The sequence below is a fragment of the Talpa europaea genome (genome assembly GCF_964194135.1).
Source record: "Talpa europaea genome assembly, chromosome: 13".
Classification (NCBI taxonomy): Eukaryota; Metazoa; Chordata; class Mammalia; order Eulipotyphla; family Talpidae; genus Talpa; species Talpa europaea.
Genome location: NC_140080.1, coordinates 56,584,930 through 56,591,219, shown reverse-complemented (window position 1 = coordinate 56,591,219; position 6,290 = coordinate 56,584,930). Strand labels below are relative to the sequence as shown.

General features: G+C 41.1%; 1 pseudogene across 1 annotated transcript; it reads right to left on the bottom strand.

The window, feature by feature from the left end:
• Positions 1–1,287: 1,287 nt before the first annotated feature.
• Positions 1,288–2,130, bottom strand: LOC311182839 (kelch domain-containing protein 2-like; annotated as a pseudogene). The gene has a single exon. The product of its transcript is annotated as a kelch domain-containing protein 2-like (transcript).
• Positions 2,131–6,290: the final 4,160 nt, after the last annotated feature.

Here is a 6,290-nt window from a genome sequence, read left to right as displayed (position 1 = left end):
GTTTGTGTATTCAAGCAATTCAATCATTGTTTAACTAAAAGCATAAAAAAAAAAGGTTTATTTATTTATGCATACAAGAACTGGGGTACAGGCCAGAGGTGTGGGGGAAGAGAGGATTCACCAGAGGCAGAGTGGGGAACAAAACAGGCAGACCAACTGAAATACACTGCTGAGGGGAGCAGAGGGCAAGACAGGAGAAATCTGCTGCGCCATGTGGGTCAGTTCCCTGGCTGGGGATCGAACTGTGCTGCAGAGGCTGTGGATAGCTTCATAGTGCTGCGTCTGTTATGTTATATTTGCTTTGTTATTTTATGATAGTACCCTTAGTACTTTTTTCATATCTGGCATGGTGTTGATAAATTCTTTTAATTTTTACTTTTCAGTGAAATTCCTTACCCTTCCTCCCTTCCTCTGTCTTGTACGATAATCTTGCAGAGCAAAGGATTGTAACCTGGAAATCTTCGTTTTTTCGTACACTTTAAACATATCTATACCATTTCTTCTTGCCATGTGCAATCTAATTGATGTTTCCTTATAGGTGGTTACTCTTCTTTCTCTTTTTTTTAAATTTTTAAAAAGATTTATTTATTTATACATACAAGCGCTGGGGTACAGGCCAGAGGCACAGGGGGGTGAGAGGATTCACTAGACACACAGTGGGGAACAGAACAGGCAGACTGACTGAAATACACTGCTGAGGGGAGCAGCGGGTGAGACAGGAGAGGTCTGCTTCGCCATATGGGTTGCTCCCTGGTCTGCGGGGGGATTGAACTTGTGATGCAGAGGCTGCAAATTGCTTCACAGCCTTGTGCTTAACCCCTTGCACCACCAGGGAAGCCCTACTCTTCTTTCTCTTGATGCTTTAATATTCTGTCCTTGCCATTGGCTTTTAATAGTTTTATAATAATGTGACTTGCCGTGTGACATTTTGGTATTATTTTGTTTGGAACTCTTTGGGTCTCTTGGATCAAGAGGTCTAGCTTATTTCCCAGATTGAGATGGTTATCAGCAATGCACTAAATACATTTTTTTCACTGTGTTAAATACATTTATTGTAAACTTTAGACACAGAATGGGTTTTCTAGGCGATTCACATGCACATTAAATCCAAAAAGCAGCAAACTAAAACAATGCATGTAATTGTACAAACAATGTCACCCTCTGATGTTTACAGCATCGGTGTCCATGCAAGGTGGTCAGAAGCATTATCTATGAAGCCTTAACCTCCAGAGGTGCTGTTGTAATCAAATCTCTAACACAGTGAAGGAAATATTTCAGGAGCCACTTTCACAAGTTGGCTAACATTTCTTTAAAGCAAGTGACTGCTTTGAAGCTTAGCTTTGTAAGAGAGTTGTGATGAAATGAAAACACAACTATTTCAGTAATGTGTGCAGCACTGTTATGGCTAAGAATGTTGTTGGCCCACCCACCAAAAATAATTACTTCTCCATCATAAGCACAAACTATGTGCTGTAATCTTGGTATTTCAGTATAAGGATGATGAAACTGTATCCATTCATTTTTCACTGATGCAATAAATCCAGGCATCACTTTGTGGCACTTATCAGTGCTCCCAAAAGAAGAGATGATCTGAAGAAACTGGTGTTAGTGAATGCCAAGGTCAACCAGCTGGGCATATGCCTGTGGAATTAATTCATTCTACTCCATGTATCCAGATTAAGAGTGTGTAGCTCATTCATTTAGTATCTAAATATCTGTTGCAAACACAAAGCCTTTGTTTCTGACAGCTGCACAGGCATGGGCAGCATGAGATGAAGGTGCCAGTTGTTACCAATTGTTATAGCTGGTTCCAGACAAATGCTTCAGCATCTAAAATGGTGTATATGATCATCCCATCCTCTTGGATGACTTGACTTCCAAAAGGATGTCTCCTCAAATTTAAAAGTTCCCAACACTTTATCTTGAGGTGAATATCCATACCGCCAAAAATATTAGCTTGTTTTTATATACCCAGACACCAAGTTTGTCCTTTGATGATGGATTGTCCTTGACAATCAATTCTTTCTGTAGACTTTGAGTTTAACATGTAGAAATTATTCATACTACCTCTTGCTGGTGTCCCCCAAACAAGTATATCACATGTCTATACACATAACAGCTTCCTGACATAGAAAGAGCACTTTTCTTGTTAACTTTTTTCCATATTCCAGTCTCTATGTTTTAGATTCACAGTTCTTCTCTACGAGATAAAAGTTATATAGTCCTTTGGCTTGATTACTGTTGTAGCTGCCCCTGAGGAACATGTGACCTAGGTCATGTAGGTGACCTATGAGGCTGTTGTGCTTGGAGGGACTGGTAAATTCCATGGACTCATAGCCTTTATAGGTTGCCCAGGGCCAAGTCTTCTGTCCACAGAGCCTCATTGCCATCATCAATCATGAAGCTGAACTTCGGTTCACCAACATCCCCACAACTAAGAGGAGGGGGACAATGAAAGAAATGTAGGGTACAGAGCAAGCAGAAAGTGGCAGCAAAAAGGACAGTATTAAGTCCTCTCCTTTGCTGGCTGTGCTTATGTCCATCCAGTTATCCTCTTTAGGGAATTCCCACCCCACCCCACCCCTAACCCTTACCCTCCAGCCTGAGTGAGGACCTTACACATCTGCTATCCAGAGAGAAGTTATAATATTTTGCTATATTTACTTTTATGCATTAAATGTAAACTTTTAACTAGGTTAAAAAAAATTAATAAATAGTTTTACATGGATCAATATTAAAAACATAGAGTCTTATTAAAAACAATAAAAGTTAATGCTAAAAGAAATGTCAGAAGGAGAAAGACAAATACTAGATTATTTCATTCATATGTGGAATACAAAGAAAAAAACCAAAAGGACAGACATAACTAAACCAAAACAAAGCTCAGAAATTTGAATGTAGAATTGAGATGGGGGCGGGGAGTGGGGCATAAGGGACTAATGCGGTGGGGAACCCAGTGGACTATGGTGGAGGATTATTGGTGTTTTGGTGGAGGATGTGGTATAGTAACATACATCTGAAGAGGTATGAACACAATCCTTAAAAATAGTCTGTAGGGGCCTCCCCGTTGGCGCAGCGGTTGAGCGCTGGGTTGCGAGGCTGCCCACAGCCTCTGCAGTGCAGGTTCAATCCCCAGCTGCTCCCCGGCCACCGGAGGAGGGTCCCACATGGCGCGCAGACCTCTCCTGCCACCCGCTGCTCCCCTCAGCAGTGTACTTTGGTCCTTCTGCCTGCTCTGCTCCCCGCTCTGGCTCTGGTGAATTCTCTCACCCTCCGGGGCTTCTGACTGTACCCACTGCTTGTATGTATAAATCAATCAATCAATTAATTAAAAAAAATAGTCTGTAAATGGTTATCTCAAAAAAAAAAGAAATAAACAAAATAAAAGAAAATTATAAGTTGCTTTCTTTTCAGTCTCATTTTCCTTAAAGAAAGATTTTCTTTCTTCTTCTTTTTTCTTTTTTTGGTGGTTACAATTATTTTATGTCTTCATTCCTTCCATTAAGTATGAGGACTTTCTATACTTTATCTCTCAGATCCCTTTCTCTTTTTAGCTCTCAAATTTATTCATTATAGTATTCCTTTTTACTTTCATTTCTTTAAATACATACATACTATTCCATAATCTTCAGTGGCCTGTGACTTGACAAGGCTCAGTTAGGTCAGTTTTCTGCTCCATGAGAGGAGAGCTTTGCTGTGTTCCTCTGTGCCTGCTCCAGCGCTGTTTCACTCTCCTGGCTCACTGTCCTGGAGAGCAGCTAATGCTGCCTATAGGCTGGAAACCAGGCCAAGGCTATTGACTGAAGGGGCTTGGCTTGGTCTTTCCACTTGGCTTGGGCTTTTCACACTGTGGGAGACGGGTTTCAAGAGGAAGGAAGTGGAAGCTGCCAGTCCTCTCCAAGGCTAAGCCTGGCATTGGCATGATGTCACCCCCTTTCCAGTGTGCTGGATTTGTTGACTGTAAGCTTACAGCTTCTTTGGCAGCTTCTTTGGGAAACACATCTTTTACATCTGATACTTTGGGCTGCAGTATTAAAAATCTAAATTACTGATTAAGTCCCCATTAATTCCAGGGCCTAGAAAAGACCAAAGATATTGCAATATTAACTAAATGTTGCGTCTCTGTTTCTCTCTATATGTTTACAGATACAGAACTATGAACATACAAAGCTACCTACCTTTTTCAAGAAATTGATTTTCTCAAGAGATATCAACCAACATCTCTATTTAGTGATTTTAGTTGAATTTACTTAACGTTTGAAAAGGTGTGAAGAGTTTTATCACAGGGCTTGTGTTCTGTCATCTCCCTCCTCTCTCCCTCCCAGCCTCCCTTCCTCTCTACTCCTCCCACTTCTCCTCCTCTCCTCCATCGAATGGTTTCCCTGAGTCCAATTTTTTAAAAAGATTTATTCATTTATGCATACAAGAACTGGGGTGTATGCCAGAGGTCTGGTGGCGGTGGGGGGGGGGGGGTAAAGAGGATTCACCAGAGACAGAGTGTGAAACAGAACAGGCAGACTGACTGAAATACACTGCTGAGGGGAGCAGCAGCAGGGTTAGACAGGAGAGATCTGCTGCGCCATGTGGGTCAGCTCCCAGCCAGGGATTGAACTCATGTTGAAGTGGCTGCTGACAGCTTGACAGCGCTGTGTCTTCAATCCCTGTGCCACCAGGGTGGCCTCTCCAAATTCTTCTGTATTTTTACACAGTAACTTCCCTCTTTCTTTAAAAGCTTCTTACCAGCTTACCAAGTCTGGAACTGGAAGTGTGCTGGCAGCGGGGACAACAATCTGCTCAACTAAACAAAGGCTTTAGTCACAGGTGCATTCAGGTGTTTAAATGATGTCATCAAGATTATATTTCCCACTCTTCCTCTCAGGTTATGTTTGTCTCTGCTTTTCTTTTTCTTTTTGCATGTGGCCTAATTCTCTTTGATAGAAATATGCTCATTATACGTGGCAGGAAATAAGGCTTGGAAGCCCCAAATCCTATGTCTATCCTTGTAATTCACAGTACAAAACCAAGATACTCCCTCTCTTTCCAGTATTTCAGATGCCAAATTTCTTGGAAGAAATACAGTTGGACTTGCTTTTGGCAACGCCCAGTTGCATTGTGTAAAGGATTGGATGTAAGGATTGGATGGGGTTGATGGTGTTCTTACCCTCAGAGTTAGTCCCATGGGAATCCTGTGGGATCTGTGAAGACCAATTCCCCTGTGTACAGAGGAGCGTTGTGCTGGCAAGACAAAAGCAACAGATGTGCTCTATACCTCCCACTATTTGGTATGAAAATGTGCCCTTACAGTGTTCCCTGCTTCTTCCATGGCTCTCCCTGCCTTGCTAGTTAAGGGCTATTTCTAGGACTTCTAAGAATCTTTTCACTAAACAATTAACATCTGTATCCTATTAAAGATGTAGGGAACTAGCATCAGCTTGTGTTTTCATCATTTTTTGTGATTTTTTAGACTTCTCAGTAAATTTCAGGGACAGAAGTTACTTTTATGTAAAGTCTGTTGCTTGTTTTTGTTTTGCTTCCATCCGAAATCTGGTGGAGACTGAAGAGCAAATGAAAATAAAGAAGAAGAGGGAAAATGATGGAATAATGTTGTCAGATCCCAGTTTTTCAAAGTAAAGTGGCAATTGCTGCAGTGCTCACACATACCATAAGCTCAGTGAGTTATGTTCAGGCAAGTCATGACAAGAAAATTTCACTGGTAAAATGCTCAACCAATCTGGTATTTGAGTGGTACTAGAGTCAAAGACAAATCTTGCTTTGAAGCTATTTACTGAAAACAATACATATTCATTGAGCACTTAAGATTTGCCAGGTACTATGCTAAGCACTGAATATAAAAATGGGCAATTAAAACATTATTTCTTAAGAACTTAAAATCCAGCTATTGCTGTGAATAAATTCTTTACTTCCTTTATATCCTCCATTATAAGTTATGATTTTAGAAGATTCTATATTTATTTCCTTTCTTAAAAATACTTCTTTGTGTACCAGGGACCTCCCTGGTGGTACAGGGATTAAAGACAGCGTTATCAAGCTATCGCCAACCACTGCAACATGAGTTCTATGCCCGGCCAGGGAGATACCCACATGGTCCAGCAGACCTCTCCTGTCTTGCCCACTGCTCCCCTCAGCAGTGTATTTCAGTAGATCCGCCTTTCTGTTCCCCACTCTGTTTCTGGTGAATCTTCTCACCCCCACACACACCCCTGGCCTACACCCCAGTTCTTGTATGCATAAATAAATAAATCTTTAAAAAAAATACTTTTATGTATATT